Genomic DNA, 24,322 nt, shown 5'->3' on the forward strand with positions numbered 1-24,322 from the left:
TTTTATTTAGGTCTTCTTTAATTTATTTCAGCAATATTCTGTAGTTTTCAAAGTATATGTCTTGCACTTCTTTTGCTAAATTGATTTTTAAGTATTTTTTATGTTACTTTAAATTGTATTGTTTCTTGAATTTCATTTTTTGGGGGTACAATTAATTAATGTACATTGTTCGGTACCCCGCAAAATTGCTGAATTTGTTTATCACCGAAAATAGCTTTTAAATGGCTTCATTAGGATATTCTCTATATAAGATCATGTTACCTGAGAATAAAAATAGATTTACTTCTTCCCTTCCTGGTTAGATGGTTTCTATTTTATTTTCTTGAATAATTGCCCTGGCTAGAACCTCTAGCACAATGCTGAGTAGAAGTAAAGAGAGCAGGCATCCTTGTTTCTGATCTTAGGGGACCAGCATTCAGTCTTTCACTATTGTGTATGGCATTCATGTGGGTTTTTGTAGATGCCTTTATCAGACAGAACAAGTTCTTTTCTATTGACTAATTTGATGTGGATTTTTATCATTAAATGATGTTGGGTTTTATAAAATACTTGTGTTTGCATCTATTGAGATGATTATGTGGCCTTTGTCCTTTATTCTATTGATAAGACATATCAATAGATATATGATCTTTTATTATGTGCATATAATTGTTAAATATTCCTGATGTAGTAAACATTTTTCAATAATAAATCCCTATTTTTCCTCTAGTAACTTTTTTGTTTGAAGTTTATTTTGTCTGACATTAGAGTAGCCATTTTCGCTTTCATAGTTTTTGTTTGCATGACATATTTTTCTCTTTCCTTTTATGTTCAATCTGTTTGTATATTTGATTCTACAGTGTGTCTCTTGTAAGATAGCATAGTCAAATCTCATCATATTTTTTCCCTTTTGAGATGGAGTCTCACTTTGACGCCCAGGCTGGTGTGCAGTGGAGCGATCTCGGCTCACGGCAACCTCCACCTACCAGGTTCAAGTGATTCTCCTGCCTCAGCCTCCCGAGTAGCTGGGATTACAGGCACACACTGCCATACCTGGCTAATTTTTTCTTTTAGTAGAAATGGGGTTTCACTGTGTCCCCCAGGCTGGTCTCGAACTCCTGAGCTCAGGCAATCCACCCGCCTCCACCTCTCAAAATGCTAGGATTACAGGCGAGAGCCACTGCGCCCAGCCAAATCCCATCTTTTTAATATCCAGTCTGACAGTCTGTGCTTTGGATAGGGTTGTTTAATCCACTAAAATTTAATTGTATTATCAATAGAGTTGAATTTATCTCCACCCATTACTTTTTGTTTCCTATATATCTCATTTTATTTTTGTTTTACTAATCATTCTTTATTGCTTTTTTTGCATTGTGAAGGTTTTCTAGTATAATATTTTAATTAAGGATTTTTCACAATATTTTTGAGTAATTATTATTATTGGTTGCTTTAAGATTTACCTTGCATCTTTTAATTTAATTGAATCTACTTAAGATATATGTTAATTTAATTCCAGTAATATATAGAAACATTACTCTTATATACCTGTATTTCTTCTTACCTTGTTTTACACTATTGTTGCATATATTACATGTGTATTTTTTCACAAAGCATGATATTGTTATAACTATTACTTTATATAATTTATATATTTATGTTCTGTGAGTCTTTACAGTGAAAAATGGAAACTGAGGGTACTTTTGAGAATCCCCCTGTATTAGTTTGCTAGGGATGCCATAACAAAATATCACAGACTGAGTTGTTTAAACAAATGAAATTTATTTTCTCACAGTTCTGGAAGCTGGAAGTTCAAGATCAAGGTGACAAAGGTTTTTCTTCTCCTGAAGCTTCTATCCTTGGCTTGCAGATGGCCATCTTCTTGCTGTATCCTCACACAGCCTTTTCTCTCTGATTGTACTTTCCTGGTGTCTCTTGCTTTTCATGTAAGGGCACCAGTCATATTGGATTAGGGAACCACCACTATGACCTTATTTAACCTTTATTACCTCCATAAAGGACCTATCTCCAAAGATAGTCACATTGGTGGTTAGGACTACAACGTATAAATTTTGGAGGAGCACAGTTCAGTCAATAACACCCCAAACTTAGTATTAGTATCATAAGTGAGGATAGTCTTGTGTAAACTCCTCTTTCTAACTTTAGACTTAGACCCTAATTCTTTGCAGAAGGGGTCAGAGGTTTGGGGAAGATTTGACAGCCTGGCAGACTGTGCCCTTAACCTTGTAGTTTGGTTAATTCCCAGGTTATATCAAGTCCAGCTATTCGTTATATTAGTCCTGTAATTGCTGGCTGATTGCTCTAATCTTTCTGATAATGCCTTGGGGCATAGATTGCTTTGTAGTCTGTTCAAATTAAATTTGGGCTCCTTTGCAGGGGTAGTTTTTGAGGTCAGTCTTTGTGTTTTGTTCTAATCCAAGGAGGGCTCTTCTTAGTTATCTCTTTTCCTGGTTTTCTTTAGTAAATTATTGACCTATAGTTAAGTTTATTGCTTTCATGTGCCTGCCATCTTGCTCCTAATTGCTTACCACCAAAATCTCCAGAGGACACCTTAGACTTAAACTTCTCCACACTTTGTTCCAAGTAACTTTAGTTACTTTGGAGAGAACTTAGAGTTCTTTGTTTTTATGGCCTGCCTCTACCCCTGGGCAAAATCTCTGAGTCACTATTTCAGAACTGGGGGTGGGGAAAAAGGCTCACTCCTTTGGGAGTGACACTTCTGCTTTATGACAGAGGAATTAGTTCCTAGTCTTCTTGGCTGCATCTCTCCCTGTGGATCTTCTATGCTGCAAGTAAGTTGAGCAAGAACAATCAGAGCTCCAGTATTCTCAGTGTGCTGTGCCTGGAGAATACCACTAACCCCTTTCTGTGTTGAAGAAAGGAGAACCCTCAGTTTCTCAGATAAACTTAGCTGGAATTTGTTCTCCACAACAGTAGAGCTTGGGATAATATGGGGCAGGGGGGTGGTAGGGAGAGGCAAGGAAGTGCTGAGTAGAGAAAGGCGCGGTCCCTGGCCAGGGTTCCACCCTCGGGCCTGTGCCCACAGACCTAAGTGAGGACGGGCACTCCTTTTTCCACACCCAAATGTGGCATTTTCCCAGACCACTCTGGCCCGCCACACCCCCTATTCTGTTCCTATACAAACCCCAAGACCCTAGTGGACACACACACAGGTGACTGGATGTCAAGAAGAACAGAAGAGTGGAGGAGCACACTGACAGGCACCAACAGATGCCAACAGTCCATCCACGGTAGGAGGACATGAAATTTGGCTGGAGGTGGTAGGAGGAGAGTCAAGTGCTGGGCGGCCTGACTCCAGGGGAAGATCACCTTCCCACTCCATCCCCCTTCTGACCTCCCCATCCACCTCGCTGAGGGCTACCTCCATTCAATAAAACCTTACACCCATACTGCAAGCCCACATGTAATCTGATTTTTCTGGTACACCAAGGCCAAAACCTGGTATACAGAGAGCCGTCTGTCCTTGTGGTAAGACAGAGGGTCTAATTGAGCTGATTAACATAGGCCACCTACAGACGGCAAAACTGAAAGAGGACTGTGTAACACATGCCCACTGGGCCTTCCAGAGCAGTAAACTTTCACCCCTAGATCCTGCTGTGGGGTCAGAGCCTGAAAACGCTCCCCATGACCTGCCAGTCTGCATGCTCCCTCTAGGGGTTTGAGCAGAGGGGCGCTGAAGAAGTGAGACACACCCATGTTGCAAGCCCTGTCAGAGGATAAAGGAATTCCTCCCATTTCAGGGAGAGGGATAAGCAATGCTGATAGTGTGCCCCTTTCTGGTGGTATTGTAGTATTTTTGGCTGAGAGCTGGTGAGAGAGTGAGCTCCATCTTTTTGGCCATACCACCCAGAGCGGAGCTTACATCATGCTGAGCTTGTATTGGCAGGAAGGAGTAGGTCATGGCTTCAGTGCCACAGACTCTTGATATTCTTGTTCATATTTAGTCAATTTTCTTGAACAAATGATTTCGCATTTGCTATTTTCCCTTACAACAATTTCTGGTCTTTAAATGATTGCTATAATTGCTTTTTTGTTGTTATTTTTATTTTGAATGATTTCTCAACAGTTACGATCGTTTTGCTGAGGAGTGGGTCTATGGAGCTCCTCACACAGCTATTTCAGAATATAAGGATATTGGTACTTTAGGCCTCAGGGCAGCCTGGCAGGTATGTGGTGGCTGGTGAGATTTGACCTGTCATTTCTAGCTCATATTATTTTTATCCCAGTTTCTACACAATTATTATTAGTTTCTATGGATATCCTCCTAAGAAAAAGCCTGGGGAGAACTGAATTATGACTATTCCCAAATATCTTTCAGGTGTTGTAAATGATACTGGAGAAACATTTATTTTTTCAGCTATTGCTGGTATTTGCTTTCCTTATATAACTCAAAATTCTATCATTTGGGATTTCCTTGTCTTTTCGTGTTGCTCTTCTCCATAACATTTAAATTAAATTGCTTTGTCTTTAATCCCTCATATTGGAAAAATCATAGATTTTTCCTTCCATCATCCTGATATCCTTGAAATGCCTGGAAGTCTATCTAAACTTTTCTAATAGATTCCATTTTTTATTTGAGGTTTTTTTTTTTTTTTGGCTTCAACTAATTTTCTTTCTTATTTTAATTTTTTCATCTGTCTGTTGTTTACACTGCTTTTCCTAATTTGGAGATTGTTCTTAGTTTTCATCACATTATTTCTAACCCAAAGCTATTAATGTGTGTGTGTTACATTAGATAATGTCTCCTTCCTGCCACCAGGATATTCATGTTCTAATTACTGGCACCTATGGATGTGTTACCTTACATGGTAAAAGTCACTTTGCGTAAGGCATTAAATTAAGAAGCTGGGGATGAGGAAAATATGTTAGGTTATCAGGGTGGGTCCAGTGTAATCACAAGAGTCCTGGTAAAAGAGGCGGAATGATTAGAATTAGTAGTAGGAAAGGCAATATGACCATGGAAGCAGAGATTGGGATAATGCTACTACAAATGAAAGAATGCAACCGGGCACGGTGGCTCACACCTGTAATCCCAGAACTCAGGAGGCCAAGGAGTAGGAATCACATGCAGTCAGGAGTTCAAGACCAGCTTGGCCAACAAGATGAAACCCTGTCTCTACTAATAATACAAAAAAATTAGCCGAACGTGGTGGCACGCATCTATAATATTAGCTATTCAAGAGACTGAGGCAGGAGAATTGCTTGAACTTGGGAGGTGGATGTTGCAGTGAGGTGAAATAGCACCATTGCACTCCAGACTGGGCAATGAGAGTGAAACTCTGTCTCAAAAAAAAAAAAAAAAAAAAAAAAAAGAGAGAGAGAGAGAGAGAGAGATGAAAGAATGCCAGTAGACTCTAGAAAGAGTAAAAGCAAGGAACGGATCCTTTCCTGGAACTTCCAGAAAACGGTAGCCTTGCTGACAACCACGATTTGAACCCCACAACACTCGTATCAGACATTTGTCTTCCATAACTATAAGAAAGTAATTTGTGTTTTCTAATCCACTAAATTTGTGGTAATTTGTTAGAACAACAAAAAGAAAATGTAGTGTGGGAGATTTTCCTGCTGGTATGAGTTATGGGTCATTGGAGCACCTCATAGTTCAGGCAGCAATGTCCATTTGAATGTCATTAGACATCTCTTTCCTCAAGTTGATTGTTGTTCCCCCAAAATATTGATATCCTTGCTCTAAGACCTTCTACTTGATACTTTCCAGACTTGACTTTATTTTGAGAGACTTTTCTATCCATGCCTCATTCTTTTTCCAGTTCTTCCCCTAACTACTAGAGGAAATTCCTAAAGTCCTGATAATTTGTAATTCAGACTAATTTAGCAATGTATTTGAAATACAATCGACTTACATTGTGCATTCTAAGCCAACAGTAGCCATCCACGTTAAGATTATATTTATCCCCTCACAGGTAAAGGCACAGATGCCTTCTTAACTTTTTACTGCGAAGATCAAGCGTTTATTTCCAGTAAAATATAAATAAATTACTATTTCCTTTCTGTTATTAAAACTCACTTGCCTCATTTCTGCTCACTTTATCAGATGTCTAATGTCATTTTTTCTTTTTCTTTTTTTGAGACGGAGTCTTGCTCTGTTGCCCAAGCTAGAGTATAGTGGCACTATCTTGGCTCACTGCAACCTCCTCCTCTCAGGTTCAAGCGCCTCTCCTGCCTCAGCCTCCTGAGTAGCTGGGACCACAGGCACCCACCACCATGTCTGGCTCATATTTGTATTTTTAGTAGATACAGGGTTTCACCATATTGGCCAGGCTGGTCTCGAACTCCTGACCTTGTGATTCACTTGCCTCGGTCTCCCAAAGTGCTGGGATTACAGGCGTGAGCCACCGTGCCCGGTCTGTCTAATGTCTTTTTCACAATCTATTTTGTAAGATTTTTAGTGTGAGTTTATTCAATGAGAATTTTAATCATTCATATTTTATTCTTTATCTTTAAACCTTGGTAGTCTATGCATCATTCTAATCATCCTTTTATATTAACAGGCATAATTTTTGTAAAAAAATTATAGTTTATTCAATTGAAATTATTTATTAATTTTGAACTTATACTATGTACACACCCTTGTATAAGTGGTTTACCCACATAATATCATTTAATGGTCAGAAAATAATTTATTAGGTAGATATCATTTTTCCCATTTTATTGGTGGGCAAAATATCAGCTTTTCTAAAATAGAATAATATTTCTCCATAATGCTTCTATTATAAAATTTATAGGCCATAATTAATATATTTATTACCTTTTGGTTCTAAACAAGATGAGAAAAACAAATATACATTAATCATTATGACCTATTTCTCTTTTATTTCATCTCCTACCTCAAGTCTTTTACATTTTCTTTAGCAACTGTAATTGCCTTAGGCAGCTTGAAATATGTAAAATAAACAATGTGAATATGTAAACTAATACAAATTTGCTTCAGTTTTCTGGGTGGAGTAAATTTTTATTTCAAGAAAGATACCTGTTCCAACTGAATTTACTCTGTGGAGTACTTCAGTAGTGATTAGGAAAGCCTCTGAAGTTTTCCTACCTCAAATATCATCTATAACATAACAAATATAATCCCTAGAAGTGCTGCAGGCCAAGCAATAGGAAGAAATTTATAATGTTAATTTGAGGTAAGACGAAACACAAATGTACATGAATTCCCAAAGCCTAGTTATAGGTATTAGTTACTCAATGTTTTCAAAAAAGTTAATGATATAGGAATAGTTTTTTTTTTTTTTTACTCTGACAGCTGTTAATGGTTACAATTAGATTTTGCAATAGATGGGTGGAGTAAAGAGTGAAATCATTTGTGTGTGTGTGTGTGCTCATATTAGCATTGTGAATTTTTAAGTAGGCAAATGCCTATTATTCTCTTAACAGAAGTAAATGCTTCCTCACAGAGAGAAGATGTAGAGATATACCATTCACATTGATTAAACGAAGGTCAACAAATTCTAGAAAATAACACAGAAAAATGAAAGCACAATAGGAATCAAATATAGGGAAAAAGCAAAATGTTTAATTTCTTGGTAAAAATATGGCCTATAAATCTGAAAATTTTTCTATTTGAATTTCTATTAAATACATAATTTTAAGATTATAACCCAATAATTAAATTTTTCTTGGTAATACTGACTAGCTTTATTAAATTGAAATTTGTCCATGAAAAATTGGTCTAGGTCATGAGTGTTCTTATCTTAATATATCACTGCCAAGGGTCTACAGTTAGCCTTAATTTTATATCCATTTGTCATTTGTTATCAGTGCCAAAACACTACATAAATTTTTAAAAAGATAGCGTTGACTTTGTTGGAGGTCTGTGTATTCTTGAAGCTTCCAGTTAATTAATTAATAAGAGCAACTGTGACCCTTTAGATGTTGCTCAAATTTTATCATCTTGTGTTCTGGACGAAAATGTGGCACTGTGGCTGCCATCAATGGAAGTCTCAGGACAGTGGACAGGAGCTGGCATAAAAAGTTATGTGTTGTGGTAGCTGATGAGAAAGAGCAGGTCAAACATTCTTGGGTAACAAAGGCATCACACACATATAAATAATTTCAGTTTTACTACCCTGCTTTATTTGTTCTACAAGATTTAGTTAAAGATCCCCTTCTATCTGGAAAACTTTCATGACTCCTCCCATCTAATTTATTATTCTTTCTCTTCTCTTATAGTGATCTCAGCACTTAATGTAGCATACCATAACTGTCAATTTACTTGTGTGATTATCTCCTTAGACTGTGAGCTCCCTAAGGGATAGGATTGTGTTGGATTCTTTTTGAATCTGAATGCCTCGAATAGTATCTAGCCCCTATAAGACATTTAAATTATTTTTGGATGAATAAATAAATAGATGAACTAAAAGTGAAAACTTTCCATTTCTGTGCTGTTTGTGCTTGCATGTGTAACTAAATTTATAATAAAGAAAAATAAAACAGGTAAATTAGAGGTTGTTTTCAAAACTAACCAGAAGAGTCACTGAATCAACTTGGAAGCCAGAATGTTTCTAGATAATATTATAATAGAAATACAACTTTAGGGAAGGATAGAATATAGGGAATGACTCGCCCATAATACATTAATAAGCACTTTGGATTCATGATGCCACTTAATGTATGCTTAGAATACTCATTTTATTAATAGCAAAATTCAAATGTTGGAATGTAGTGCTGTAGACCGTTAGAACTTACGACTTCTATCTAGCTTTAATTTTACATCTGTTAACTAAGCTCTCCCTACCTCCCTACCCTTTGCAGCCTCTAGCAACCACCGTTCTACTCTCTACCACTATGTGATCCAGTTTTAGCTTCCGCATATGAGTAAGAACGTGTGGTACTCATCTTCCCATGCCTGGCTTATTCCGCTTAACATAATGTCTTCCAATCTCATCTGTTTTGCCAAAGATCACAGAATTTTATTCCTTTTATGGCACAATATTATTCTGACATAAAAGTGAATGAAATACTGATATATACCACAATGTGGATGAACTTCCCAAATATTATGCTAATAAAGGAAGTTATATATAAATGATCCTATATTATATGATTGAGCAAAGGACTAATTTGCTCAATGAACTGTAGGCTAGAAAACTAACAAGAGAAAATGAGAGAAAAGACACAGTGAGGTACCATTTCAAACCCACTAGAATATAATTAAAAAAAGGTGGGGGGGATAGCAAGTATTGATGAAAATGCGGAAAAATTAGAACCCTCATATATTGCTGGTGGAAATGGTTCAATCTCTGAGGAAAACAGTTTAGTGGTTCCTCAAGAAGTTAAAATAGAATTCTCATATAACTCTGCAATTCCATCCCTAGGTACAAACCAAAAAGAATTTTGAAAACAAGTATTCAAACAAGTACATGTACACGCCTGTGCATAGCAGAATAAGCCATAATAGCCAAAAGGTGAAAACGTCCCAAATTTCCATCAACAGATGAATACATAAACAAATTATGGTACTGCATATACATACAATAGAATATCATTTTGATATACAAGTGAATGAAATACTGCTATACCCACACTGTGGATGAACCCCCCAAATATTATGCTAATGAAGGAAGTTAAACACAAAATGTCCCATATATATGATTCCATTCATAAAATACTCGGAATAGATCAATCCATATAGACATTGTGGACTGGTGTTTTCTAGGGAATAAGGGAAGTGGGGAATGAGAAGAAACTGCTTTGTGGGTACGGGGTTACTTCACAATGATAGAAATGCTTTGGAACTGAAGTTGGTTGCAGAACATTGCGAGTGTACTAAATGCACTGAATTATTCTCATTAAAATGGTTTGTTTTGTGCTTATGTGAATTTCACCTCAACGTTTTTTTTTAAATATTGATAGATATTTATTTTTGTATTTATGCAAATGAGTTTCAGAAGTGGGGTGGTAGCACACAGAATTTGGATAAGATCTCAAACTTAATTTTAAGAGTAAATTTCTTTTATAACTAATAGTTTCTTAATTATAGGAACTATCAATGTAGGATTTGAAAGTAAGGTTAAACTGCTCTAAATATGAACAGCAATGCCAAAGACAGTTTGTTTTAAATATAGTAACCGTAACCACAGTGCTAAACATCTGGAAAATGCATCTTCAAAGGTTCAATTCCATTAACAATGACCACAACAATAACATGTTCAGCCCTCTATATCTGCTTTACATTGCTTTGGAAAGGGCTTCTCTTCAAGTTTTCACTTTCCTTTTAAGAAATGCTGTTGAATTGCTTGACTAAAATAAAAATGATGTTTTTCTATAAAAGAAATAACTTTCTTGCTGCTCTTTTCTAAATTTACTTTATATACAGTCTTAGAAATAACATATCTTATCCTAATCCGCCAGCCCCCTCTTCATTATACAGCTATCACCATAATAACCCTCAAGGAATGATTTAACTTCATAATTATAAGGACTCAAAGAATGATTAGAACTATGTTTTCCTTCTCTCTCATTTCCTCTTGTTAATTTTCTAGCCTGCAATCCGCCTTTCTTTTAATGTTCACTGTTGGGGCTCAATAATGCCCCCTGGTAGAAGCAGGATGAGGAGTTTACTCATGCGGCAGAATGATGAATGTTTCTTCACAGCAGTGGGATGCACAAGCATATTGAATTGATTCTTGGCTTGCTTTCCGTATTTCCTTTTAAAATTTGTTGTTTAAAAAGCTGTAGTGACAAATACTAATTTTGACTTTTTGGAAAATACCAATAGCTATTTTCAGAGTTTGTCTGTAGGGCAATAGTGACTGGGCATACTTTACACGTATCTTCCATTTCACGTATCTTCCATTTATATAATTGGATGTAAATGTACATTCTGGTTTTATGGACATGTAAATTCATTGACATTTTATCCCAGAGATTGAATTTAAAACAGTGGATTTTGTATGTGTCTGCTTTTCACCCCTACTACTGGTCCTACTTAATTGGGGAGAAACTTTTGATTCTGGAAGATTGGAAAATAAATTAAGGTGCAAATAAGGATGCAATTAAGGAGGAAATGTAAATACATTATAAAGATGGGCTCAAATCACGCTAAAGGAAATTGAGATTTTTGAAGTGGCTAAGATGAGAAAATATAAGCCATTAAATAAATGCTTTTTGAAAAGTTAACTATTGATTTGTATCAAAAATAATGTTAAACCCCAACTTAACCCTATACCAAAAATTGAAGATGCTCAAGTATCTTAACTAAAGAAAGGATATGACAGTGCTTGATTGGAATATGAGAAAATAGTTTTATAATGAGAGACATACAGGCTTACTACTTAATTTTTAGAACTGTAAACTTTGGATTTGGCAATATAAAATTTTAAATCAGTATAGTAAAACATAAAAGATGAAATATAAGATGCAGGTTTGGAATAAATATCTGTAGAATATTTATTAAATAAATAAATTATCATCCATTATATATGAATTCCTTTGGAAATCTATACAAAATCCAATGTAAGAGCAAAGTGTACAGAGCATGTTAATGAAAAATTTATGGTAGGCCACACAAATGTCCAATAAGTACCTGAAAAATGCTCAGACTCATTGAAAATGAGTTAAAAGAAAATTGTTTTACATCAGTCAATACTGTTTGTTACATATTATATTGGAAAAATTAAAGGATGGATGATATTTAGTATTGAACATGAATGGAAATTAAGACAGGAAAATAAACAAATCATCTTTTGAGGTCTACTTATGCATAACTAAATTTTAAATAGACATAACCTTTTATTAGAAATTCCTTTTAAGGGATTCAAACAAAAGAAAAGTTTGTACATGTGCCCAGCTATGATCTGTGAAAGGGTATCAGGGTAACACATTTTAAGATAATTTTTTTTTTTTTTTTTTCAGACAGTGTCTCACTATTGTCGCCCAGGCTGGAGTGCAATGGCATGATCTCAGCTCACTGCAACCTCTGCCTCCTGGTTTCAAGTGAAACTCCTGCCTCAGCCTCCCGAGTAGTTGGGATTACAGGCGCCTGCCACTACACCTGGCTAATTTCTGTATTTTTAATAGAGATGGGTTTTCACCATGTTGGTCAGGCTGGTCTCCAACTCCTGAGCTCAAGTGATCCTTCTGCCTCGCCCTCCCAAATGCTGGGATTACAGATGTGAGCCACTGCACCTGGGCAAGAAAAATTTTTAAAAGCCATAAACCTGTTCATCCACAGAAGAATGTTTGATTGAACCATGGAACATCTCCATTAGGGAATATCCTGTGCCCTTTACAAAAAATGACGTAGATTTATGATACGTGGCAGTATATTCACAAATTTTTGTTCCGTGAAGGAATATATATAGATTTTCATTTGCAAAGAGTGTTTATAGTATGAGCTTTTTTTGTTTGTTTGTTTAAAACATCCGTATGATGGTGTGTAAAGATTATGTAATAACTGCATAGAGAAAAGACCTGGATGGTTATTCAAATATTATATCTGATGAACAGAAAAGAACGTATTGAGGAATAGTGAAGCTGACATTTAAACTTTACCTTGTACACTCTGAGATTTTTTGATGTTAATGGAATTGTAACAATTTTAAATATGACAAGTGGAGTGGAGAAAAACAAGAGATATGTTTGAGTTTTACTTGTGTTTGATTTTTAAATTTAGATTGTAGATTTTACATAAATTAGGTGTTCTAGGACAAACTCTCCTAAACATTTAGTTGGCCTTAATAGCTACAGCAATTAAAATGAAGTCACTTTTCAAATTAACCTTTCGATGACATTACAGATTGAAATAAGATGAGTTTATTCTAACAAGGCTTTAAGGCATTTCCTTTGCATATGTGTTTCTATGAGAGAGCTCAAAATTGCAAAGTGTCTGAATCAGAATGGCCATGAGGGAATATGGACCTACACATCTTCTGAAGTGTTGGAGAAATTACAAAAACCAAACAGAAATTACTCACCTTGTGAAAAAGTAATCTTTAAGTGTTACAGATTTCCCTGGATCTTGAAAATAACTTTATTGCATTTCATCTTGCCTGAACTTGTAACTCACAACACATGCTTTGTTGTTTTTTTTTTTTGAATCCTATGAAAACTACTCACTCTAATATAAAAGCAAATCTGTTATATCTGTACATGGTTTTCATTTATGTGTTTATGCTAACAAGTAGACTATAATAAGGGATTTGTCATGTTGGCTGCCCTTTCTAGCCTTCAATATGAAATAGCATATATTCAAAATAATTTTAGTGAAATAATTTAATTATACACAAGTTATAAAATGTGCTTTCCTAACATTATATGAACAGGAACTTTAAATCTTTTTTTTTAATAGTTTACAATCATTGTTTTAAAATGAGTGTTTAAAAAAGTATGTTTAATCCTTGTCTTTTATTTTCTTTGTAATTAGTTAAGTGCTATTTTTTAAAATCTTAACTACTGAATTTCACAATAAAAATATAACAGTCTTTAAAACTTATAGACAGCACTAGTATGTCTCAGCAGAATAGAAGCGTATCTGAATATATTATAAATTCTGTACTGAAGGGGCCACTTAAAACATTTTATTCATACATTTATTCATTTTATTCATACTGTTTTCTTCATATGTTTATCATGGTGAATCAGAATAAATACGACAGAAAAGATTGATTTATTACAGAGAAACGTACAAAGTTTTTTTTTTTTTTTTTACTGGTACAAAAGTCAAGTAGGCATGATACTATTCTTTAATCAGTTACTTGGGCATATTGTCATGTGTTTTGTAGATGGAATAGTGTGTTAAAACATAGAAATTATAGAGATATCCTCCTTATTCTTCTCACTTTTCACTCTTTTTGCTTTTCCTAATCTTTAGAACTCTTTTTTTTTTTTTTTTTTTTTTTTAAGACGGAGTCTCGCTCTGTCGCCCAGGCTGGAGTGCAGTGGCCGGATCTCAGCTCACTGCAAGCTCTGCCTCCCGGGTTTACGCCATTCTCCTGCCTTAGCCTCCCGAGTGCCCGCCACCTCGCCCGGCTAGTTTTTTTGTATTTTTTAGTAGATACGGGGTTTCACCGGATTAGCCAGGATGGTCTCGATCTCCTGACCTCGTGATCCGCCCGCCTTGGCCTCCCAAAGTGCTGGGATTACAGGCTTGAGCCACCGCGCCCGGCCTCTTCAGAACTCTTATTCAAAAAATTTAGACAATTCTAAATTAGTTACTGTTACTAAAGAATTTCCTTGACTTTAAAGGAAATGTTTATTTATGTACCTAAAAGTTATAATGTATGATAATCTGGTTTGGGCACAATTATAGGCATTTGACATCCCTTTAGTCTTTGTGAATCTTTCTAGAATAATATGACTGCGACAACTTTTCTGATAATGCTCCTATCAATCTACTATAGATGTTACTTTATAGCAGATTATATTTAGTTTACTGTAAATATAGCCTATCTTAGACAGATTGCACTGTGCTGTTGTGAGTTTCTCCCTGTGCTATTCCAGCTGTCTTCTTGAATTTCTGAAATATTAATAACCAGCATTTGGAATAAGGTAATTTACATGAAAAAACACATTGTATGAATTGTATGATTTTCACTCCTTCCATATTATGCTACTCAACCTATATGGTTATGGCCTGCTTTTCTGAATTGGAGAGTAATTGCGAAGTGGTTATAAGGTCATTTTGTAAATAAGACACAAGGCATTGGTAATGTGCATATTCTGACTTCAATTTGATGTCTTTCAGTAAACTTGTAGCCTCGGTGTTGGCATATTAATAGGAAACGTGTTGATTTGGCCTTACAAAATATTCTCTTTCAAGCTCTAGTTTAATGATTAGCTATTATTTATGACTTAGAAAAACCTGTGTAAAACAAACAAACAACAATAGAAGAAACTATATTTTGGCATGTTTTTAAGTAAAAGTGAATAGAGTCAAAGTAAGGAATATTACATATGTGGCATTTTGTGCAAGTAGGAAACAGTCCCATTCGCACTTCCAAAACATTAAAGAGAAAAAAATCACAGCTTTGCAAAATACTTTGTATATATATATATCACTTTTCAGAAGTCTAATGAAACATTTTACATATTATATACTATACTCTTTAAGGGAATTACAAAAATTGCTATTTTTCTTTTTTTAAAAAAAGATGTTCCACTAAAAGAAAAATATTAAAAATGATTTCAGATGGTGTAGGACTCCTGGCTGGGCAGATGGATTCTACCATATAGTTTTTCATGAAAATATGGTCAATATCAAGAATAAATGTTAAGATATGTTAGGAATTTGTATGTGCTAGATTGCTCCATATGGATAGATTTATATTATAAAGTTTAAGAAGAATTACCAATTGCAATCAGGTAAACTAAACTTTGAAAATATTAAACAATTTCACAATTTTAATCCAAACTCATTAAATGATTCCTGCACCTTTTCTAGTGCCCTTTACTAATAATGACAAAGGGGGCAATCATTTATTTTGCCAGTGACTGGGGCCTTGAAACAATTGAGTCCATACTAAGAAGCTAGAAACCTTATTTCTCTAACCATGGAAGAGAAAACATGTATAGAGGGTAAATTTATTCCTGTTATCATGACTTCTCAATTAAATCCCAGCTCCAGTATCTGCGCAGTTAATGTCACCCCAAAACTGTTTTTACTACTTAGCCACTAATGTGGTCATCATTTTCCAGTCTCAAATGAATATTTTCACCTCACCTTGAAATATAAATATTATTATATGTAATATAAATATATCAAACATATTAGGTACATTAGTGACTAAGAAAGTTTTCCTTCTTTTTTTTTTTTAACAAGTAAACTTAAACATGTTTATCTGGTGGATTGTGTGTTTGTGACTGTGTGTAGAACATATGTGGCTTGAACACATGTATTTCCTTTCTCCTAATCTATTTGAAGTATGCAACATCATCCTAAAGAGAGTTTCTACGAAGGCAAAATTAATCTGAATTTTAACTTTTCTCTCCGTGACTTTGATCCCTATAGCACAACTGACTTCAACAGTAGTTTCAAGATAAACTTACAGTGTTAAACCCTTCTTGATGGTAGCCCTGTCAAATCTCTTGCAGTTTCTCAGGGCTCCTGTGCTTTCTCCTGATCTTCACACTTTGCATATATTATTTCCTGTGTCTGGATTACCCTTTTCATATGGTTAACTCTTACTTATCTTTTAATACTCTGCTTTTGACATTAGATTAATAAATTCCCCAACTACTTTAAATGGATCTTCTGTGGGAGGTAATAGCAGGCTTCTTCCAAAGCACTGAGTTACATTTTCCTATGATTTAAGGGAGGGACCATACCTTTTTTTTTTTTTTTTTTTTTTTGAGTCCTGGACACTTAGGAAGGGCTCGGATGGATACTAGTAATTTAATTAATTACTTGATTATCCAATTAATATAGTAAATATTTATGCATTATTTAGATCTATGGTTTAAATATTTGCAATTGAAGTTTATGTACACATATAAATAGCCCTTGTCACTCAACTGCTGCTGCGAATCAGAGAGCATGGGATTTTCTCATGCATGGAATTCATAAGTTTATTTTAGTCAAAGAAATTTAAAGTAAGCCATTTTCTTATTATAATTTTTCCATAAGTGCAAGATTTATATATTTTTTGTAGCTGCAGAATGATAAGATAGTACTTAATGATTCATATTATTGCTATCTTATGGTATAGGATTTAGGGGATTATCTGTGAAACTTTATATACATTAATTCACTGGCATCACATACTGAGTACTAACTTGGCTTATTTCCCTATCATTTCTTCCCACCTCACAGTAGGCCCAGTCACAGTAGGCCCAGAAGTTGCTGCATTAACTTCTCCACAAAACTGCCTTTCAGATAAATCTCTCTTAATACTGTCCTTACATATAATTCTTTATTTTCTATGTGTTCATTTGTAGTAATTTTGTTTATCACATTTTCTTGCATCTGGCATTTATTACAATTATTTTGAGAATATATTAAATGTCAAGTATGGTTCCAGGCACTTGGAATATGACAGTGAACCACCACACTTCCCTTGCCTTCAAGAATCTTAGCATTTCAGGAGGAAGACCAAATGAAGACCAGGGAAGCTTTTGTCCTTACCCTGTTTACCCCCTTCCAACTGTTTGCAAACCAAAAATTTTGATTTGCATCTAAGAAAATGAACATTTCTGGCTTGTTCTCAAATCTGCAGCCACAGGGGTCTTCTCCGTTTCATCCAGAGTATCTGCTTGGCCGCCACCATGTCTGACATCTATTTTACTTCTTTTCAGTTAAGCTCTTTATTTCATTGAAGAATGACATTGAGCCATACATTGTACCTTTTCCTCTGGTAGTCTATTCAGGAAAGTTATATTGTTGGTGGCAAAGGAAATTAGCGTTAAACAATTCACACCATTTTAAAAAATATTTTAAGTTGATAGAAGGGAAGAAAAGTAGCTCTAAACTAATGAAAATCTAAATTGTTCTGTAATAAACGAATTGATGATAGTTGATCCTATTTGGGATAACAAGATTATAGAATTTTAAATTAAGGGAAGTTAATGAATTAATTAATTATTTGACTTGACCACTAACTTCTGGTTCTTTCACAGTTCAGGAAAACGTCTCTCATTATATAACTTGGCTTCTTTTGTTTATGGGAAACTTCTGTGTCCAAAATTCCATTCTATGACTTAGGGAATGTTTGAGATCCCCTCTGGTAGTTCAAATTGTGTTTCAATGGCACATCAAGATAGTAAAACATCTTGTCTTGTAAATCATTGCAAAATTTGCGGCTAATGGTCACAGAAGGGGCAAGATATATTTGAAGTATTGCAAATCAGATTCTCACAGTGTTCAAAATGAATCCTAAGATTATAAAGCCATGGCAGTACATCAAACCTGAATAAGGAAATCAAATATTTATTGAAGAATAGGAAAACCTACTCACTTTAACCGACAAGAGGTCTTTGTGTCATTTTTTCGCCTTCATCTTTTTCTTCTTTATTCCATCATTCCTACCTGCTTATTCTGGCTTGGTTTAAGAATGCATAGAAGAGAATAATAAAGAAAATATGGTTTACTTCATCTTTTAGTGTTGCTATTGCAAACCAGAGCCAGAAATGATACTCCTTCTTGCTCAATTTTCAAAAACAACTCATAAAATTATAGAAATTATTATCTAAATGCTTATTGTATTACACAATCTTATAAGGAACTTATTTAATCCTTACAAGAGTCCCATGAATGATCACATTTTACAAATGAGAAAATTGAGGACTAGATCACATTGTAATTTTTTCCAAGATCAAAGCTATAATTGTATTGTAACTATGAATTTACTAGTTGCAGGCTTTTACATTTCTGGTTTCATAAAGGGGATTATACTCAATAAACACAGCTACTTAATACCCAACTACAAAAATTCAGAGGTTAGAGGTTTTTGTGTTCCTGCAAAGTACGAGACACTATGTGCTGTGATCATCTCAAACAGAGCAATATTCCAAAGAACACTCAGTTTCAGAGCAGAGAGACACACATTGATTTTACGGCAAGGCAGAACAAACTATGCCGAAATATAGAAGTCATAGTCATTTATGAGAAAGGCACTTAGGAAGGTTTATGGGCTCAAGTAAGGCTTCCTGGGGACAGTGACATCAGAGCTAGGTTTTGAGGGATGGGAAGGTAGGGATGAGAAGAACATGGATTGGATCAAAGAAGTGAAAGGTGACATCCAGTGGTGCTACAATGCTATTGCCACTTTTAATCTTATAATGAGTGCAAGGTCAACACAAGCACAAGAAAACAGAAACTGCCATATTTAGTTTTGCTTTGGATTGACTGGAGAAGGGAAGATTAATTAAATGGGGCATATGCTTTTCTCTTTTTCTTTTTTTTTTTCTTGTTTCCCTGATCCAACCCTTTGACTCTTAAAATATTGAATAATATCCAACGATGAAATATCCAATGATTATTGTAGAGGTGAACACTCTTCCCTTGAGGAAATAGCTTCTCTGTTGATAGCTTTATTCAAAATCACATAATTTCACTCTGTGAAGGAATATAATGCAGAGTTTATAGGTCAGACTTAAAAAACCAGAATGCTAGGATTGAAATCCTGACTTTAACTATTGTCTTTTGGCAAGAATCTTTACCTCTTTTTGCCTCTGTGTTCTCATTTATAAAATGGGCATACTACTAATGCCTAAGATGTAGAATTTTGTATTTATGGAATGAGAGAAACATGAAAAGTACAATGTCTAGTACATTGTCAGCACTCAGTAAATATTAGCTTATTGCTATTCAATTGCAAAACTACCTGGGACTCAACTCAAATATTCAAGCAAATAGAATCTTCATCTAAACGGGTACATGAAAGGTCCTGGAAACACAGAGGCAATAGCTTGATTTTGGATATGGCTTATTTAGAGATTAATGTAAATCCAAAGAAAAATGTTCAAGAGAGTATAGGCAACTCACACTCTATCTGGGATGTTAAGAGTTAGCATTCCAACAGTGGATATGGCAGGATGGTAGAGTTGTTCAGGCTATGGCAGAAACCATGGTCAGAACAATGTTTGTGTAATAACTAAGGGTGGTTGGCAGGGATGGGCATAAATTTAGTGGGACCCTAACAGGAATAATAAGAATATAGGGAAGCCTCTTCTAGAATATTAAATAGATCAAGTCTCAGTAGGAACCAGAGCCAAATTAGATACAAAAGCATCATGTTGTACTATTGACTGTGAAGTCACTAAAGGATATAGAAGTTTTCATCCTAATGAACACAAGGGTATACATTATACCATGAGGCCTGTGAGAACTCAGAACTTAATAAGATAAATGAAAAATGAGTGTCTTGGATTGGCTTGCTCACTCCAGGTATACCAGTTGCCTTGGGTAAGAAATATACCTTCTAATTCTCTGTTATCTCAAATATAACACAAGCTTGGTAATACATATTTTACAATGTTGCTGTAAGGATGAGAAAAGATAATGTATTAAAAATGATGCAAATTTTGAAGTGTAGTAACACAAATTTTGTTGTGGTTATTGTATTATTTTTATTCCTTTGTATCTCTTCAGGGTTTTTTCTTATTCTACATGTCTCTTCAGAGGAGAATCTTGTGAAGATTTTCTATGTTCTAAAGTGTTTTTTTCTTAATATATCTGGGAACCCTCTTGTTTTTAACCTTACTTTACATACATTTTATTGACTCCAGCAGAATGTTTTTAACCCTCAAAAATCTTCTCTTACTTGGGAACTGTCATCTCTATTGTAGATCTCATGCAGCTATTTGAGAAGTATTTAAAAACTTCCGTCTGAGTTAGAAGCACAGTTAGGTCAGTGTGCTTGTGTTGGGGAAAAAAATTAAAAGCTGGGCACTGACTACTTATTTTTCATTTGGAATTGCAATGTCAGAATCACTGTGGTAAGAGTTTGTTTTGCCTTAACTGAATGAGGTCATCTATTCATACTCACCTATTTATATTTACTAAGGTAATTTTCACTTATTTCAACTCAGAAGACCTTCCCTTCTTTTAAGCTCAACAAAAGATTTTAATTGACTTTGGATCCTGCTATCATTAGAAAATTTATCTTTGAATAATAAGCAATATGCTAATCATGGAAGACTATTCTTACAGGATGATCATTTCATGACCTCCAAGTTGAAAACTCACTTAAGCTAAAAGCATTGATGGTACATTTTTATTTAGTTGTTTTCCTCTGTATAAATACTTCACAACTAACATCCTCTGGTGGATGGCTTTATTAATATATAACATTGGTTCAGACACTTGATTAAATTCTACTGGCCTGAGGATAAAAATAAACCATTGCCTTTCCACGAACCACATTTACCTATTTATTCAGCGGCACTCACACTTTTCTAAACAGCCTATGGAGTATTATTTGTAAGCTAAACATCATGTTTTAAAATGTAGTCTTTACTTTTGATTATTGTCTGAATTCTTGTTGGGAAAAATTGAATATTCTCATTTGATCTATGCATATAAAGTCATGACCAATATAAATGTGAAGGCAGAAATGTGCATGGTTGACATGTTGGCACCCTCAAAATAACAAAGAATTATATTGAAACAGCAGGCTTTGACCTTTTCCCCCAATTATATACACATTTTATTTTTGGATACATATCCCCAACTTGCTTTCCCAAAAGGCAGCTTTAATTCACATTCTCACCAGCAGATTTTATTATGCTGGTTTCCGCAGATTTTCAGCAGTGGGTGTTTTCAGTCTTTAAAACCTTTTCAAATCTGAGTTATGAACGATAAATCTCAATGGTGCATTTATTTGTTTTTAAAGCAAATACTATGAATGAGACTATGTATTTACCACCATGTTTATTCATTAATAAGTTTTCTTACACTGTGATTTCCTTACCTATAACTTTTGCCCGTTTTTCTTTGGGGGTGTTAGTCTCTTACCGATCTTTTATATTAGGCCATTTCTACACTTTAATAGGTAATTGTGTTTCATAACTTATTACATGCTCAGCAGGATTTCACTTTTAAAGCAAAAGGTCTGGTTAGGTATGTGATAGGTTCTTCAGAGTTACGAGTTCTTTACAAAGGAACATGCTCAAAATTCTGGCTTGAGACATTTGAAATATTTTTTCCCATATGCAACATAGTAATATATGGTTATAGGTCTCTCATTGATCAGGAATTTTAAGTACTGTGACAGGATTTTTGTTTCTTTTTTTTTTTTTGTAGTTTTTGTTTTTCTAAGTGCAGGTATACACAAGTGGATAATTTATAATTTTTAGTTAATGAAAGACTCATCATTGGTTCACACATAGTCTATTTTTATTTAGAGATGTATTTACTTATTTATTGTTAAAAATGCACTGAACAATCATGAAGTCACTCCTATAAATGAAAACTAGAACTTGACAATTATCTCTAATTTTCTCCCTCCATTCCTTTCACCTGCCTCTGACTACGCAAGGCAACCAGCACTTTAAATACACTACTTCTCGTTTTTATATAGTCATATACCAATATGCATCCTTAAATGTATATTCTTTGGTTGTAGTTATGTTTTTAAAAAAAACTTTAGACAAATTAAACATAACAGAATCGATTAGAGCAAAGAACAAGCCATGAATTGAACAGTACTGAGATCCAGAAGCAATTTGGAGAGCTCTGCTCAGCAGTATGAGGCGTGTGCTTTACTAGGCCAAATACAGAAGCAAATTAGAGAAACCACCTGATTAGCTACAGGTGGGCATCTGACCTTTTGAGCATGGTGTAATGAGCTGATTGCTTGTGATTGGATGAAACACAGCTGCTTGTGATAGGCTGAAACTTGGCTGTTTGTTATCCTTCTAAATTAGGTTTCAGTTTCTTACATACTAAGTAAATTAGTGATATGGTTTAGCTGTGTTTCCACTCAAATCTCATCTCAAATTGTAATCTCCATAATTCCCACCTGTGGAGGGAGGGACCTTGCAGGACGTGATTGGATCCTGGGGGGTGATTTCCCAGATGCTGTTCACCTGCTAGTGAGTGAGTTCTCAGGAGATGTGATGGTTTTATAAATAGCAGTTTCCCTTAGGCTTGTCTCTTTCCTGCCACATTGTGAAGAAGACGCTTGCTTCTTCTGCACTATCTGCCATGATTTTAAGTTTCCTGAGGCCTCCCTAGCCATGTGGAACTGTGAGTAAATTAAACCTCTTTCCTTTATAAATTAACCAGTCTCAGGTAGTATCTTTACAGCAGTGTGAGAATGGACTGATAGAATTAGGTTGCAATTTTCTACATAGGGACTCAAGGGATGGAGGCTGACTCAGGCCAAATTTAACAGTTGCTTGTAACTTTATGAAATGTATCATTATACTATATGCAATATTTATGGGAATGTGTGTTTTACTTACCTTTTGTTTTAAAGATTCATTTAATTTTTTTCTCTCCAGGCAATTAAAAAAATCAGTCTTTTAGAGTGACAGAGTATTCTGTACTTCCAAATGTTACTCATTTTAATACTGAGATTTTAAAAAAACAGCAGTGATTATAAGTTCAGAGAATCACTGAGAGGATGTCATCACAATAAGAACTGCTTTTTTATTTGGCTGTAGTGACTTTTCTTGTTTCCTCAAACTCTTGAAAGTAGCCTTTATTGTGCTTATTACTTTTATTCAAACAAGAGCTGGCTAAAATTGAGAGACTAAAGAATAATGTTCCCAACCAAGTGTTTTAATCATGCTGCCCAGAAACCCCTCTCTGTTTATGTAGACTGCATTCCTCCTTCACAAAAACAAGGTTATAATTATTAGAGACACCTTTATAGTGTTAAACTTTTGTAATTAGCCTTACACTAGGCATATTTTTTCTCACATTTAAGCAAACTATGTTTTAAAAATCTGACACATATGGGACTTTGAGCCCGTTTATTTGCTTAATTTAATTTGTTCTAATTAGGAAGTGAACACCAATTAGATAAGTATTAATTGATTGTGAGACATCTGTCTCTCAGAAGTAGAGCTGTAACTATAGTGCTGATTATCTTTTTTTCATCCTTCCCATGATAGCCATAATACCAAGTTTTGTAATGAGAAATAATCTTAATAATCACATAGTCCAGTGGTTTTCAATTCTGCCTGTATATTAGAAACACTGGGGAGTCATTACCCTGCCAGAATTATATTTATAATGATCAGAAACTGGAACAATGCAAATTACTATCAATAAGTTAATGAATAATTTTGTGATATAATAAAGTGGAATATTACCCACCAATGAAAATCAGCATATTGAGTCACAAAAGCTAGACACAATAAAATACATACTGTATGACTCCATTTATACAAAGGTCGAGAGTAGGTCAAATTAACCTATTATTGGAGAAATGAGATAGCTATTCGGGGGAAAGAAGGGAGTATTAACTGTTAAAAAGCAAAGGGGAATTTTCAGAGAAGATGGGAATATTCCAAGTATTTTCTAACATTTTATTATGAAAACTTTCAAATATACAGCAAAGCTGAGAGAATTTTACAATAAATATCCATGCCCAAGATTCTACGATTAACATTCTATTATGATCCTTTTGTTACAAAAGTATCCATTTATCCATAATTTTACCCATCCATGCATAAATTACTTTTGTGTATCTCAAAGTAAATTGAAGATACTAATATAGTTACCATTTGTTTATCATTTATTACCATTTACTACCATTGGCAATCAGCATGCATATCATTAACTAGAGTTCGATACTTTAGTTTTTTTCCTTTTGAGTAATATTTATATGCAACGAAATGCCCAAATGTTGTTTATATTTACAGAGTTTGGACAAATGAATACACCTGTGTAATCCAAACT

Source organism: Macaca mulatta, chromosome 4 (genome assembly GCF_049350105.2).
Source record: "Macaca mulatta isolate MMU2019108-1 chromosome 4, T2T-MMU8v2.0, whole genome shotgun sequence".
Classification (NCBI taxonomy): Eukaryota; Metazoa; Chordata; class Mammalia; order Primates; family Cercopithecidae; genus Macaca; species Macaca mulatta.